The sequence below is a fragment of the Diabrotica virgifera genome, chromosome 10 (genome assembly GCF_917563875.1).
Source record: "Diabrotica virgifera virgifera chromosome 10, PGI_DIABVI_V3a".
Classification (NCBI taxonomy): Eukaryota; Metazoa; Arthropoda; class Insecta; order Coleoptera; family Chrysomelidae; genus Diabrotica; species Diabrotica virgifera.
Genome location: NC_065452.1, coordinates 115766850 through 115784518, shown reverse-complemented (window position 1 = coordinate 115784518; position 17669 = coordinate 115766850). Strand labels below are relative to the sequence as shown.

The following is a 17669-nucleotide window of genomic DNA, read 5'->3' as shown; positions in this document are numbered from 1 at the left end:
CCTGTATATTCAAATTTGAATTCTACTTAAAAATTTCCTAAAATCTGCAGCTTCCTTTAGAATTAAACAATAATGCTTCCTCATCTGCATATAATAGACATTCCATATATTTCTATGACTCGCGTTTATAACATCCTATTGTTAGCAATGCTATTTTTTAATGTATTTTGTTTGGAGGTGTATCATTATAAAAATCGCTATGCTCAAGTTTTAATTTATTTAAATCTTATTGTTTAGCAAATCCATAAATCTTGATTTAAATAACTGTTTACACATTTTTGGTTAAAAATAACACGAGAATGTTTCCAAATTTGCATTTTAAAATTTATTACTCAAGACTTACTGGTTAAAAGGTTATTTTCGATTCAAAACACATTAAGTTGTTGAGATTTTTTGATATATGATCAAATTACTGATTTTGAATATACATAATATACAGATGACTGGTGACAGTAGCAGAAGTGGTCAATAAAATTTGATATTTGACAAGTAAAGTATAAAAAGAAATATAAAATAATGGAATAGCTTACTTCATTTTTTCGAGAATGGGAGATTTTGAAGACAAATACCGAAACAGGACGATTTGTATATTTAAATTTTTATTTTTTGGCATATATAGTGACGTGTATCCGTCTGGGCGTGAGGACGTAATCGAGGATTTTTTTAAAATACAATAATAGGGGTTGTGTGCTAGCTCATTTGAAAGGCTATTTGATTCTCTATTCAGTAATATCTCTGTATGTGTCCCACAGCACTTGACCCATTATGCATCCTCCCAGGGGATTGTCGTCCTTAGCTCATTGTCCATCCTGCCATTTCCAGGAAGGTAGTGATGTTGAAAAAGTAACTATTCGTTACAAAGTGCTCGTTACTTACGAATACCGAAAATAACGATTACTATACAGAGAGGCAAATCGTAACTTTGATTACTCTGATTACTTCGCACCAATCGTATCAGCGAGTAACGACATTGTATCTACTTTGATTACTCTGATTACTTCGTACCAATCGTATCAGAGCGAGTAACGACTATTGTATCTACTTTGATTAATTTGATTACTCTGATTACTTCGTACTTCGTGAAGGTCGTTATTATATCGGAATACCTATACAAAATACCTACCTACTGAGAAATACGATTCTCGATATGATTACCGGTACTCAAATACAAAAGTAATCATAGTAATCAAATAATTTTTATCTCTTAAACATATTGATGAAGGTCGTTGGTATATCGGAATACCTAGGTATACAGACCTACCTACTGAGAAATACGATTCTCCATATGATTACCGGTATTCAGATACAAGCAACAAATACAATACAATACAATTCAAATACAATACAAGCAACAAAAGTAATTATAGTAATCAAATCATTTTTATCCCTTAAACAGATCGGTGAAGGTCGTTGTTATATCGGAATACCTATACAAAATACCTGCCTACTGAGAACTATGATTCTCGATATGATTACCGGCACTCAAATACAAAAGTAACAAAAGTAAACATAGTAATCAAAGTAACGAATACTGTAAATGATTACTTTATACAAAATACCTACCTACTGAGAAATACGATTTTCGATATGATTACCGGTACTCAAATACAAAAGTAATCATAGTAATCAAAGTAACGAATACTGTAAATGATTACTTTATACAAAAGTAACGATTTGTAACGACTACTCGAAAGTAACTATAATCAACATTACCACAGGAAGGTGGACAACCAGGGGACATTTTATTAGAGATACGATTTTTCAGTTCGCATTCACACAATTTGTGGGTCATTTTTCCTATTTTTCGCAAACATTGTTCTATAACTTTGTTCTTCACAGTTTTAGATATATGGAATGGTATGGTATATGGTTCTAGGTACATGTAATGGTACAAATAGCGGAAAAAAATAATTATCGCTAAAATGGTCTATTGTATAGTTATAGGACTAATTCTAATCAAGATATATGGTCTCCATCTCAATATTCTACTCTGTATATCATACATTATTTTATAAGATATAACGCTTCCTAGATATGTATGTTCCTGACATGTTTTGATTTCAGCCTATTTCTATGTTAGGCGCTGATACTCCAATTCATAAATATTCAGGTTTTTGAAAATTTATTTCCAAACCCCACTTTTAATCTTCCTCCAGTAGTAAATCAAGCCAGCAACAAATCTGTCTAAATCCTTTATTCACTCTGAAAAATTATGATGTCTTTGTAAATTTAGAAGATTAAAATCTTTTGATTTTTGTACACTATGTTTGGTTATTTATTTATACACTGTCTTGAGCCCTCTCTGCTATGAAGATCGCTATATAGATATGTATTTATACCCTTTTGCTTCAGTTTTTCATACAGCTACTTTTACTGTCTATTTGGCGATCTTATAAATTTGAATATTTGTCAGATATAATTTATAGTATTTTTTGTTACATTTAAGACCTTTGTAGCATTATGGACACGAAAGATATTTTGGTATAAGATGCCTGAATGCCTTTTCTATTAGCATCATGTCCAGCGCCATTTTGCTTTTACACTACTGAGTGTATTGTCATCTCCATTCCCCAACTATATGGCACATTATTTCTAATACATATGGAATAAATAAATAAAAAGATATGTAAACATTTAAAAAAAATTAACATATATTTCAATGGAAAGATTTATAAACAGTTTTGAAAGAATCGGTAAGTTTAAAAAGAGTCATTAAAGAAGATGAAGTAATTTTACCAATGAAAACCTTTTTTATGTAACATTTTCGAAGCGGTTTAGCAACTTTTATTGAAAGGAGTTGCTAAAAAGGTAAGACCAACTTTGTCAATTCTTTCTTTCTTGTTCCTTGATCAAATCAAAACTTTTATAATTGGAAAAATACAGTATTTTCCTAAATAAATTTTTCAAAACTTTTTTCTTTTGTAAATAGTAAGTACTGCCGGTTGAATTAACTTTTCACTAATTAAAAATGTAGCTATATATTTAGCTAATTGGCTTCATTAACACCACACCGTCAAGAATACAAGTTTGAATGTGTATCAAACAAAGGAATGTTTACACAGAAACAAGAATCACCTTAAATAGCTAAAAGTCACCGTTACTAGGTACCTGTATTTATACTACTTATAAGTTTACACAATGTGTTAACCATTTTGCAGAACTCTTTGTCATCATTGTTTACCAAAACTGCAAAATGTTTAACGGTGAATATTGGTTGATTTTGTTAAAAAATAGTCTCCAAAACACGTAGGTATATGTGATCGATAATATTGGACATAATATGATTTGTATATGAGGGGATTAGATGCTAAAGGGTACAAGTGATAAAATGGTTTAGTTGAGAAAAACGAAGTCAAAGTTAATTTTACATAGTAAATTCTACAGCGAATTAATCAATTGTATACATGTTATGTGTTTAATTGTGAAAATTTTTTTAAAGTTAGTATTTATTATCATTTTGGAAAAAAGTTGGCACCTGTACTCCTCTGCTTCAAATTTTGCACTTGTTTCTCTTTGTCACTTAAGTACCTTACGAATTTCTTAAAGTAAAATAAAAGTAAAAATATGTTAAAACGTTTTATTCTTAAAAAAACATTTATTCATCATAATCTGAGACCTATGCACAGTTCAGTGATTTCTTTATCTTCTAATGGAGTATCTACTTCCAGTTTTTGTGAGTTTCTTTCATGTTGTGGTTTATTAAACATTTCGCGATTTCGACCTTCATCGTGGCTTAAATTATGGTAAACATCGTGGTGAATATAAAGGGTGCTTTACAGCTTGCAAGAAAACTTGCTGCAATTTCTTGCATGCAAGACTTTCATGCAACTCTATTGCATGGTCTTTTACAGCTTGCAACCCGGCTTGCATGCAATTAATGTTGAAAGTTTTACCCTTAACCTAACTTATAAACTTTTGTTTTTTTTTTTAATTACTTTATTGCTGTTTATTTAACTTGGTAAATTTCTAAAGACTGTGAGAAATAGCCAAATATAAAAAGAAAAAGGCGGTAGCGGAAACTTTAAGTATTATTATTGCTGCAACCAGCCTTTTAGTCACTAATTTAGAATGCCGAGATCAGAGATGGTGGGTAAGACCTTAGTTGAACAAGAAGAGGGGTAATAATGTATCTCTAACAGAAGAATTTATCCAAGTAGATGATGAAAATGACTTCAATTTTCTAGGAATGAATGTACATTTTATAAACTCTTGGGAAAAATTGAACAAAGAATCACAAAGAAATCTATATTTCGAGATAATATTTCTGCGAAACACAAATTATTATCATAAGGTACTAAGCTGGAGGAGAGGGCTTCCGTAGCTTTATATACAATTTACAATAATTATAATAAGAAAGTACCATTTCATTATTAATTAATTTCCACCGTTATCGTTGATATATTTCACAAACAGAAAACAGCTGATCGGCATGTATTCGTGAATCCGTGTCAATGACATTTGATATTGTTGAAAAATCAAATTCCCCTAGACTTGCATGAAAACTTGCAGAGAAAATGGCACGAAACCGATTATCGCGCAATTGCAAGAAGTTGCATGCAATAATCAACTGACGACATACTGCGCATGCCTTTAGGCAACTTTCTTACGTCTTGCAGGTATAATTGCAAGCTGTAAAGCGCCCTTAAAGGATAAAAGTTGCAACAAATTCCTGTATTTTTTATTTTGATGGGCCCTTGGCTGTAAAATGGATGTAAAAAATCATTTAGATCCATTTTGTTCACCAAGAAATCAGTTAAAATGTTGTTACTTTCTTGATATATTTTGTGTTATTATTTCACTCTCATTTTGAATACTTTTTCAAGAGCTCGATTTGCAAAGATGCTAAACGATTCACGAAAAATAATATCCAGTACCTTACAGGCAAAGGGATACAAGTGCAGTTATACCTGTTTGCCGCAGACTCAAATATTTTGTAAGTAGTCACAATAGAACTTACGATATATCGCCACCCGTAATTTAACTCACCTGTATCTCTTTGTCACTTTTATAGTACTATCTAGTATTATTTTGTGCACTTAAATCATTTTACAATATTTTGTCACTTGTACCCCTTAGCATCTAATCCCCTCATATAAAGTACTTAAATACAAACCACTTAGTATTTATAAATCCGAACCATTTAGAATATTCAATAGCATATACAGGGTGTAACAAAAAGGCAGGTCATAAATTCAATCACATATTCTGGGCCAAAAATAGTTCGATTGAACCTAACTGACCTTAGTACAAATGTGCACATAAAAAAAGTTATAGGCCTTTGAAGTTACAAAATGAAAATCGATCTTTTCCAATGTATCGAAAAATATTAGAGTTTTTATTGAAACTGGACATGTGGAATTCTTATGGTAGGTAAACTGCTATTTGTACCAGTGCATTTGCATATACCTAAAACCATATACCACACCATTCCATATACCTAAAACTGTGTAGAAAAAAGTTTGAAATATAACAATGAAAATAGAACAATGTTTGCGAAAAATAGGAAAAGTGGCCCAAAAATTGTGAGTGGCGAACTGAAAAATCGTATCTTGAATACATACTATAAATCCTAATGATTTCTGTCTGTTATTTTGAAGAGGAAGGATAGAAGTTTTTTTCTGTGAAACAATAACAAAAGTTATACATATGTTTTTTTTGCTTTGTTTTGTTGGAGATATTTGTGTCAAAACAATTCTTTCTGACTTAAGAAGTTGATATTTCGATAGGCAATTTACTTTTAAATAACTTTTCTGTAGATCTATATCTACAAAAAGTGCATATAGTTCGCGTTAAAAATAAAAACTGAAAACCGACTAATTCACCTCTTTCTCAAAAACGAACCCGTTTAAATGGTAGCACTCTGCAGTTCTTTCATAGTTGGGGTTCTATTGACCATATTAAACAATAACGTAATTCCTTTTGGTCCTTTTTTTTTTGGCATAATCAATAGCCTATAATAAGAAACAAAATGCAATGTGAAATATTTTAAATCTAAATTAGTTCCTTTCGTTAGAGTAACACTATGAATAAAGAACAAGTGCAGTAACCTTACACGTCAGACGATAACTATTTATTATTAACAATAAACTAACAAAAGAATCAAGACTAATGACCATCCATTCCGTTTAACTGTAAATCAGACAGTCAAAAGGATTCTGTTTATCAATTATTATGAAGGTGAGAATTACGGATTTTTTAATACACCATAAATAAAGTATTATTCTATATCTTCTTTGCTTTTAATTTGGAACAAAGAAACTATTCTATGTCGAATAGAATAGTTTTTAAGTAATATTGTGGTCATGCTTCTCAGGGTAAGAACAGTTTAACTTAACTACCAAAAAGTTTTAGAAACATAAACGTGTGTTTCATCTTTGCTCGGATTAAAATAAGCAAGAAATGTATATTAAAATTTGGCATTTAATTTATTAATTCAAGTATTTATTCAGTGGCATATTTATTTATTCAACTAAGAAACAGTTCATCCCCTTTACGGCATTGTCTGTCTATTATATTTCTTATAATATAAACACTTACGTGCATAGAAATCGGCCCACTTAAAATTTGGTCATCTTTGATGTCGCATATTTTCTAAACCTGTTGGCCGATTTAAGTGATTTTTTAAACATTTTAGCCTGATTCTTTAGCAATACCATTGTAATAATATTGTTGCTAAACAGGTAAATTTTCATTATATACCGGGTGTACCAATCAAACTGTGTTTTTTTCTCAAAGTTCGCATCATCCTGTGGAATATTCTAGCATATATAAAGTACTGAAATTACAACCCAACTATAGCCTCAGGTTTTCTTAACATTCTGTTTCTTGATTCATTCGTTTATGTTGGATAATAAAAAAGTTAGGTACTTTAACAACTAGACATGTTCTTCATCAATACACGGTGTTTCTAAATAAGTGCGACAAACTTTAAGGGGTAATTCTGCATGAAATAATAATGACAGTTGGCTTGATAGATGTTTGTCCGCAAATGTTTCGTTTCCGAAACATTTATTTTATTGGTTTTTATTTATTGCTTTAAAACCAGTTGAGATATGCAAATGAAATTTGGTAGGTTTTAAGAGATAGTTATTACGGATTTATTGACATAAAATTAAGAATTTAATATTCACCATTGGCGCGCATACGGGTAATATGACCGATCATATTACCCGTTGGCGTACAATGGTGAATATTAAATTCTTAATTTTATGTCAAAAAATCCACAATAACTATCTCTTAAAACCTACCAAATTTCATTTCCATATCTCAACTGGTTTTAAAGCAATAAATAAATCGTCAGTTTTTAAGAAAAAATTCAACATCCCGTATCTCGGAAACGAAACATTTGCGGACGTACGTTTATAAAGCCAACTGCCATTATTTTTTCATGCAGAATTACCTCTAAAGTTTGTCGCACTTATTTAGAAACACCGTGTATTGATGAAGAACATGTTTAGTTGTTAAATTACCTAACTTTTGTATTATCCAACATAAACGAATTAATCAAAAAACAGAATGTTAAGAAAACCTTAGGCTATAGTTGGGTTTTAATTTCAGTATTTTTTAAATGCTAGAATATTCCACAGGGTGATGCGAACTTTGAGAAAAAACACAGTTTGATTGGTACACCCGGTATATAATGAAAATTTACCTATTTAGCAACAATATTATTATAGTGGTATTGCTAAATAATCAGGCTATAACATGTTTAAAAAATCACTTAAATCGGCCAACAGGTTTAGAAAATATGAGACATCAAAAATGACCAAATTTTTAGGTGGGCCGATTTCTATGCACGTAAGTTTAGGTCAGGTTATCGTTTGTTTGACGGTTTGATCTGAATGCTCATGGTTCATGTTCCATTTCTTCAGGACATTACAAGGAATCAAATATATTATATGACAATTAATAGCTGGAAAGAAAAAACGAGAAGTCAGCATTATATAATTAAATGTTAGAAAACTCAAAAACGACGATGTATGAGAAGCATATACCGAAGAAATAAACAATAGGTTCTCTGATATGGCAACAGTGGATGATGTTGAAAAGCCATGGACTACCATAAAAGAATCATTTGATGATGTGAAAAATACTTTTCTTCTTCAAAATAAAACAACTATCAAGAACGAGTGGATGGCAGAAGAAATATTAGAGATGATGGGACAACGCAGGCACGTAGTGTAAGATCAGGCAGGACCAAGTAGGCTACCGAAACAAACACAGCAAAATTCGTAAAGAAATTATAGCGCAAAGGTGATCTGGATGACTACACTTTGCACTGAAGCTGAAAATCGGCGAAGCTTCAATCTCCACAAGAAAATTAATAGAAATGCTAAGTATCAGTATCAACAAAAAACAAGTCACTAGTATACATAATAACCAAGATGAAATGCTAATGGAACCTTGAGGTATACTTAATACACTCACAGGCACAAAATTCCGCCACCCAAAATTTTTGATTAAGTTTGACAATCCATAACTTTATTATTTGTACTCCATTTTCAAGATTCATGCATCAGTTTGTAGATACGTGTATTGATGTCGTTTGTTATTATTCCGGTAACAATTTCTTTTTGCTTAGATGGCATTATACGGGGGTGAATGGAAATGTTGTTTTTTCTCATAACTTTAAAAAGTTCTGTGGAAAAATTGGAGGGCTGATTTTGTTTCATACTTCTTTTAATTATCCTAGAGGTATCACTAAGGTTTTGTTTTTAGAATTATCCAAATATTTCTTTTCTTGTAAGAGCTTTAAATAAAAACACTGCTTAAATAAAACGCACTAAAATTAACCAAACAAAACAAAATTAACAACAAAACAAAACAATTCAATAGCAGGTATGTCCACCTCTTGCAGCAACAACTGCTCGCAATCTGTTTAGCATCGAAAAATGATGTGTTATCCTTGCCTGGGGAATAGCCCGATATTCTTCTACCAGAGCCATTCTTCTTCTTTTAGCCCATTTCTATCCAACTTTGGACATAGGCCTTTCCCAAATCTTTCCATTACCGTCTGTCCTTGGCTGCGTTTTTCCAGTTAGTTCCTGCAGCTTTTACAATATCGTCCTTCCATCGTATCTGAGGTCTTCCTCTTCCTCTTCTTGAGGTCTTCCTCTTCTTGACAACGCGTTGGTCCGCCTCAAGGATTCTGGGGGAGGCAAAAAGCTGACCAGAGCCATAACTGTACCAAATTTTCTGGAGGCCTAGGATAACGGCGAATAGCTCTTTTTAATTTATCCCATAAATACTTAACAGGATTGAGATCTGGGCTGCATGCGGGCCATTCTAATCTTATCAATCCAACCTCTATTTTATGAGTCAATCAGTGTTTTTATTTACAAAAAAAAGGTACAGCTCTTACAAGAAAAAAGATATTCAGATAATTCAAGAAACAAAATTTTAGTGATGCCTCCGGGATAATATGACAGGACTATGAAACAACATCAGCTATTCCATTTTTCCACAGAATTCTTTAAAGTTTGGAGAAAGTACAGCGCCTCCATTCAACCCTGTATAGTGTCAGGCAAGCAAAATATTTTTTTTGTTAGCGGAATAATACCAAACGATATCAATACATGTACCTACAAACTGGTGCAAGAATCTTGAAAATCGGAGTATAAATAATAAAGTTACAAATTATCAAACTTAATCAAAAATTTTGGGTGGCAGAATTTTGTGCCGCTGAGTGTATTAAGTATACATCAAGGTTCCATTAGCATTTCGTCTTGGTCATTATGTATACCAGAGACTTGTTTTTTGTTCTATATTTATTTATCACTTCATAAATATAGAGCTTCGCTCTATATATGATAAATATAGAGCTTCGCTCTATATTTATCGCCGTACCCAAAACACCACGTGCGAAATTCTGCTAGAACCACCGGCTAATAAGCCTAATGAGCCATTTTTAAAACTTTTGTTGAAAACACTAGAAACAAAAACAAGATTATTTAATAAATGAGAAGAGGTCAGTGACTGGAGTCAGTTTGGTTTCAAAAATTGGACTGGACACAAAAGAGTTAATAAACGAACTAATGATAAAATATCTACAAGACTTGAGATTGGATACCAATCTGGCGATAACCAGGTGTATTAGAATGATGTCAATGTACTGGAACCACACACCAAGAGTACGTCTTTAAAATTTCAGCAAAACGGAAGATTTCTCAATAAAAAGGAAGTTAGGCAAGGTTGTATAGTTTTTCCAATGTTGTTTTACTTATATGTACATAGAAAAAGTCTCCGCAGAAGCAGTGGCAGACTAAAAAGGGTATCGAAGTAAACGGCATATTTATTAACAATAGGTATGCCCATGACACAGCGATAGGACCGTGGACAGGAAGAAAGGGAAGAGGAAGACCTCAGATGCGATGGAAGGACGATATTGTAAAAGCTGCAGGAACTAACTGGAAAAGCGCAGCCAAGGACAGACGGAAATGTAAAGTTTTGGGGAAGGCCTATGTCCAAAGTTGGATAGAAATGGGCTAAAAGAAGAAGAAGAAGAAGAAGAAGAAGAAGAAGAAGAAGACGGCATAGCTAGGAACATATTACGAGGAGAACGATACACTTTTTAGCAACTAGTACTCGAAGGAAAGATAAAGGGTAGAAGGGGTGTAGGACGTAAAATGATATCATGACTGCGTAATATTCGCCAGTGGATAGGAATCCGCAGCTATGAAATAATGATTCGGAATGCTGCGAAAAATAGAACAATTTAATTCTAACATCTCACCTGACAAGATAATGTACAGTGGACGCCTACGAAGAAATGAACGGTAACTTAAGAAGAATAAGAAAGAATCACATTATTTGCACTATTTCAGATTTGTTTGCAATAACATTTACCATGCCAAATCTGATTATTTTAGTGACACTTTTATGACTAAGCAAGTCAACATGTGTAAAATATATTATTACACCCAGTAATTAAGATTGTATGCTTTTTATCACCCAATCTAATTGTAAAATTGCTTCTTATAACATGTACTTGATTACCGTTAAATGTCACTGATGTTATGACAAATTTCTGTTATTCGCTCACGTATTAACTGCGTCTGTATAATTTGTCACAGTATATAAAAATAATTGTTAAATCAATAAATAATAGTTTTGCTGTAAAACGAAAACTATACTTATATTTCAATTCATTCAATGAATTTAAATTCCAACGAAAATCAAGTTTTGCCACGCTGAGCAGGCAGGAAGTGAGATGCAATTCTTAGATTTTCCCTAGTCTTCTTTGCCTCAGTATTCGTATGGTTTGCAAATTATAGAAACCGCGAAGGCGTTACCGGAAAATTGGTCCCAATAAAAGTTTTATTTTAATATCAATTTTAATTTTATTAGAGTAAAACTTTCGCTTGTTCGCTAATTCTTAAATAATTTTTCCACCTACCTCTACCGAAAGTATACTTTTCCGGACCTGATTGTAGGGAGCAAAGTTGTACTTTTCCTCCCTAGGGAGGAAAATATGTTTCCTCCTAGGGAGGAAAAGTAAAAGTGACGTCATAGTATTTCATTCATGAAATTTAACTTATTGACGCCCTGTACAATATCTATTTTCTATTACGTAAGTATCTATACATTTTAACGTTTATTTATAAAACACCCTGTATTTTGCAGAATGATAAAAAACATTAAATTGTTATTTTGATTTAACAATGTTTACATTAATAATTTGACTTATATTTGACAGTTGACAGTTATATTGTACCTACTTGTTAGTTTTAGTTTTAATAAATTTTGTTGGTTAGTTACATAAATAAATTAAGTAAAAATGAAAAAATTACTTGTTATTTGAGGAAGGTGGAAAAACCATATGTATAACATGGGAGTAAAGTGCCTTTTCCTCCCTCGAATGTTTACTGGCCTCCGCTACGCGTCGGGCAGTAAACTTCATTCTCGGGAGGAAAAGTAGCACTTTCCTCCCTTGTTATACAAATAGCTATTTTTATACACTCTAGAGAAGTAGTAAGGTACTTTCTACCTTAGGTTTTTAGATCCCATCTTCTTATTTTTAATCCAAGATTCTCCGGTTGAATTATTTGCATTTACTACGTCAACACTATTATATAGATTGTATATTTTTTTCTCTCGAGTATCTTGAGATTAAAATAATGTAAAATCAGAACACAATGTTTATTAATGATATACAACAAAATGACAAAGCCGAGGTCAGTCAGTTTTCAAAATATCGTCACCCTACGCCTGCATCGAAATTTTTTGCAATTAATTAAATTAATATCTTCTTCTTAAAGTTTCATCCCCTATAGGAGGTTGTATGTCATAATGGCTATGGTCACTTTGTTGGCTGCTGCTCTGAACAGTTATAATGAACTACAGTTAAACCATTCTCTAAGGTTCCTCAGCCAGGAGATGCGTTTTCTTCCTATGCTTCTTCTTCCTTGGATCCTTCCTTGCATAATAACTCTTAGCAACTCATATTTTTGTCCTCTGGTAATGTGACCCAAATATTCCAGTTTTCTTGTTTTATACTGTTCATAATTTCTAACTTAACTAAAACTTTAACTAAAAAACTTAGCAGGCAACAGCAAAAAGGCCAAATACAAAGAATATATAAAAGGAAGGCTAGAAAACAGACAAAAGCACGAGGATATAAACGGAGAATGGGAAGCGTGTAAAAACATCATACAAGACGCTGCCAAAGAGACCTTGGGTCTACAAAAAAGGTCAAATCAACTGACGGGAAGTGGTTCGATGAAGAGTATCGTAACATAACAGATAGGAAAAATAATGCATATCAACGATTACAACAACGACATAGAACAAGACAGGCAGAGGAGGAATATAGAATGCTAAGGAGGGAAGAAAAGAAAATACATCGCAGAAATAAAGAGAACACATAGAAGACGAACTCCAACAAATTGAAGAATTAAATAAACCAACAGAAACCAGAAAATTCTACCAATAACTTAACAAAAGCAGAAAAGAATTTAAACCAAGAACAATGATGTGCAGAGACAAAGAAGGAGATATAGTAACTCAACAGAGTGAAATACTACAAAGATGGACTGAATTCTTCAAAGAAAACTTTGAACAAAACGGAGATCCACTATACGATGGAATTATACTGGATCAAACGGATACCAGAGAAACAACCCCCCCTTCACTAGCTGAAATGCAAGAAGCAGTTACCAGACTGAAAAACAACAAGTCACCTGGATTAGACAATATTAGCGCATAATTAATAAAAGAAGGCGGAGACTCCCTATTGAATGCGATACACGAAATAATAGTGAATATATGGAATAATAAACAACTGCCACGAGACTGGAATACCTAAGTAATTATTCCACTACATAAAAGGGAGATCAGCTTGAATGTAAAAACTACCGGGCAATAACGCTACTGACTGTGGCATATAAAATACTGTCAAATATTGTCTATGAGCGATTGAGACCATATGCGGAACAAATAGTTGGGGGATATCAATGTGGTTTCTGCAGAGAAATGTCCACAATAGATCAGATCTTCGTCTTGAGGCAAATCTTGGAAAAGACTAGTGAATTTAATATAGACACACATCATCTCTTCATTGATTTTGAGAGTGCTTATGATAATATCCATCGAGAATTTTCGATCCACGCCCTGAAAGAGTTTAATATTCCAACTCAACTCATTGATATAGTAAAAAAAAACACTTAAAGTACAGAGCCAAATTCGAATTCAAAACGCACTAACAGATACAATACATGTTAGAACGGGCCTACGACAGGGAGATGCCCTATCCTGTATTCTATTCAACATCACATTAGAGAAAATAATTAGAGAGTCAAAAGTCAACACCAGAGGAACAATAATAACAAAAAGTGTACAAATATTGGCATTTGCAGATGATGTTGATATCATAGCTAGAAGCAAAAGAGAAATGATAGAAGCATTTAATGCGATAGAAAGAGCGGCACAAAACAGTGGTCTAAATATTAATGAAATAAAAACCAAGTACATGAAGGCCAGCAAATCGACAGGCCAAAGAAACCTACAGAATCTGACAATAGGAGACTATAACATCGAAAGCGTAAAAAATTTTACATATCTAGGTTCACTAGTTACCGCAGATAACAATGTCAGTGAAGGAAAAATACATATTGATAATAAAACATATAATAGACTAATTAAACATCTAAGATCTAACAACATCACGAGAAAAACCAAATGCAAAATATACAAATCCCTGATAAAACCGGTCCTTATATATGGATCAGAGACATGGACACTGTCGAAAAGCGATGAGAACTTATTAGGTACGTTTGAACGAAAAATCCTCAAACACATATATAAGGGGGTGAAAGAAAATGACGTATGGCGCAGAAGATATAATTTTTAACTATACGCAGCATACAACGAATCCGACGTCATAACATCCATAAAAATTGGACGTCTGCGCTGGATAGGCCATGTTGAACGGATGTTGGAGACCGAAACACCAAAACATATAATGAGGCAAGCACCATTAGGGAGAAGGTCAAAGGGAAGACCCAAACTTAGATAGATGGAACAAGTGGAACAAGATCTGAGAACACTTGAGATTACCCACTGGAAGAACAAAGCAAGGAACAGAACAGAATGGAGGAAAATCCTAGAACAAGCCAGGACCCAAAAAGGGTTGTCGAGCTACTGATGATGATGATGATAATTTCTAACTCCTTATTTAAACGTCGTAGCACTTCAACATTGGTATTCCTTTGAACACACTGAATTTTCAATATTCTTCTGTAACACCACATTTCGAACTATGTGTTGCCTCTTCAATGTCCAAGCTTCCATTCCGTATAGTAATATAGAAAATATGTAGCATCTTAGAGCCCTCAATCTGAGAGGCAACTGAAGGTCTTTGTTTGTAAGCAGTGTCTCCATTTTTATAAATGCTTGCCTTGCAGTTTCAATTCGGACTTTAATTTCTTTGCTTTGGTCCTTTTTGTCATCAACCCAGGTTCCCAGATATTTGTATGTCTTTACTTTTTCTATTTGGGTTTGCTCTAGTATTAACCTTTCATTTCCATGTTGTGTTTTTGAGACCATCATAAATTTAATTTTTTTCTTGTTTATTTTGAGTCCATATCGAATGCAATAATCGTTAATTCTATTTAACAATGCTTGTAGCGATTCCAAGGTATCTGCCATTATAACGGTGTCATCATTATGTTATCGAATATGTTAGGCGAATCTTATGTTATTTACTATTCTTCCGTTTATAGAGATTCCATCACTTAGTTCCGCTATCGCTTCCTGAAATATGGCTTCACTGTACACGTTAAACAGTAGCGGCGACAGAACACAACCCTGTCTTACCCCTCTCTTTATATCAATATTCTCGGACTCTTCTTCTTCTATCTTTATATTGGCCTATTGATGATAATTCCTAAGTCTCGTCTGTATATATCACTGTTTTTCAATAATTATATTAGTTCTCCATGTCGGACTCTGTCCGATTCTTCAATTCTAAATTAATATAAACTGTGTAAAATTGTTTTGTTGTTTTTTTACCACTAAAATGGCTTATTTCGGAGGTCCTGCTGTCAATTTTTCATCCCCAAGTAAATTGTATATGTCGCCTACAACGTATAGGACGATTTTTGATATGTCTCTCGCTAAACTTAAGATTCTGTGATTTCCACATTGTTGAGAGAAACTTTTTTCGATAATAGTATCATCGTCACCAATCGGCCAATCGTGTTCACTGCTTACCTCAGTCTTTCCAGTGTTCTCTACACTGGGCCAGATTCCATGAGTCGTTTTGTCCACTATCCATCTTGTGTTCTACCTAAGTGCCCCGCTCAGTTCCACTTAAGCGTTGTAGCTCTTTTGATGATGTCTTGAACTCCTGATGTTTGTTTGATTTGTTTGTTTGTTATGTGGTGTCGAAGGCTCACGTCCAGTATTGCACGTTCCATGGCTCGTTCTGTAACTCTAAGTTTATTTGCAGATTTTTGCGTCAGTGTTAAAGTCTCTGCTCCATAAGGGTGTAGATACATGAGAATTGCACTTTTCAGAATATGAGTTTGTTTGTCAAATGCTGACCAAGTCAGGCCTATTCGCTTCTATATTTCATGTGTTTGATTGTCTCTATTTATTTTGATCGCGTGTCTCAGATATTTGTTGTCTGTTTATTGTATTGTATTATTTTCAATAGTTATATTACCGATCATTACGAGATTTGTCTTAAGTTTAGTTTTCTCAAAGTGTATTGTTAATCCTGCTCTCTCAGACAGAGTTTTGAGCGAATGTATCATAAAAACTGTATCTTGTTGTCTGCGATTAATACAACGTTATCTCCAAATCTCAGATGATTTAATCTTTCTCCATTTATTATGATGCCCATATCTTGCCATTGAGTGTTCTCAAATATTGACTCTAAAGCTCAGAGGTGTAACCAGGATGATCCTAAGGGGGGAGGGTTACATCTACTTGAAGGTCTCTGGAGGGTATGGAATAATAATGGTGTTAAGCGTATAGAGCTCAAAGTACATCCAAAATGGGGGGGGGGGTTATAACCCCCAAAACCACTCCCTGGTTACGCCTATGCTAGGGCTGCCGTAAACAGTTTTGGTGAAATGTCTCCTTGTTTTACTCTTCCTAAGCTGAATTTGTCTGTCTCTTCGTGTAGTCGTATACTTGATGTAGCGTTCTCATAGATGCTTTTATGTGTATGGATAACACTTTCTGCGAACTAAATAGTTTTATCTTTATTTGTCCATTATTGGGATTGTTATCTCCTTTTGAAAGTATAATGGTAGTCCCAGGTACCTAGTAGTTATAAAACTGTGCAAAATACGTATTCATATTGTAGAGTACCAAATGGTCTAAAATAATTATGTGATTGTTGTGATGTAAGAAACAGCGTTTTTGGTTTCCAAAATAATAAAAACAAAAAACGGTTTAAAGGTCAAAGTTTTTCAACCTAATAAAAGTATTTGAAAAATATTTTTAAAAGATATTTAATTGAAAAACTTATTGGACCATTTTCCTGGTGACTCCTCCATGGCTTCTAAAAATTGCAAGCCAGATGGATGCTGCAGTGAAGACAAGAGGGAATTCTAAAAAGTTGCAATTCACAACCCCATCTACAGTTTGGTAAAATTCCAACGGAAAATGGACCTAGTTACTCTATAGGAAGTAATACTAATAAAAATAAAAATGTATACCATTTTTATTCAGTTTTAATGCAAAGGATAAACCGTCTTATTTATCACTTAGTATAGAGAGCGCAAACCAGCACTCTTAATCGACGATTTTCGCTTCTTGTTGGAAGCATCATCAGAGAGGCGTAGGTTTGCTGTTCTCTACCCCAAGTGACAAACTACCGAGAGTCGTGCTCGCATTGCAACTGACGTTATGGAGTAGGTGCCTAGCTGCTTTTTTTCAAATATTTTTATTAGGTTGAAAAACTTTAGACTCTCATTTATCAGATGTCGCTAGGCACCTACTCCATAACGTCAGTTGCAATGTGAGCACGACTCTCGGTATTTTGTCACTTGGGGTAGAGAACAGTAAACCTACGCCTCTCTGATGATGCTTTCAACAAGAAGCGAAAATCGTCGATTAAGAGTGCTGGTTTGCGCTCTCTATACTAAGTGAAAAATAAGACGGTTTTGCCTTCGCATTGCAACTGAATAAAAATGGACATTTTTATTTTTTTTTTTAATATT

General features: G+C 33.4%; 1 protein-coding gene across 2 annotated transcripts in view; it reads left to right on the top strand.

Moving 5' to 3' along the window:
* The window catches only part of LOC114333413 (uncharacterized), a 417748-nt gene that overhangs the window by 301948 nt on the left and 98131 nt on the right, over window positions 1-17669 (top strand). The window lies entirely within an intron of this gene.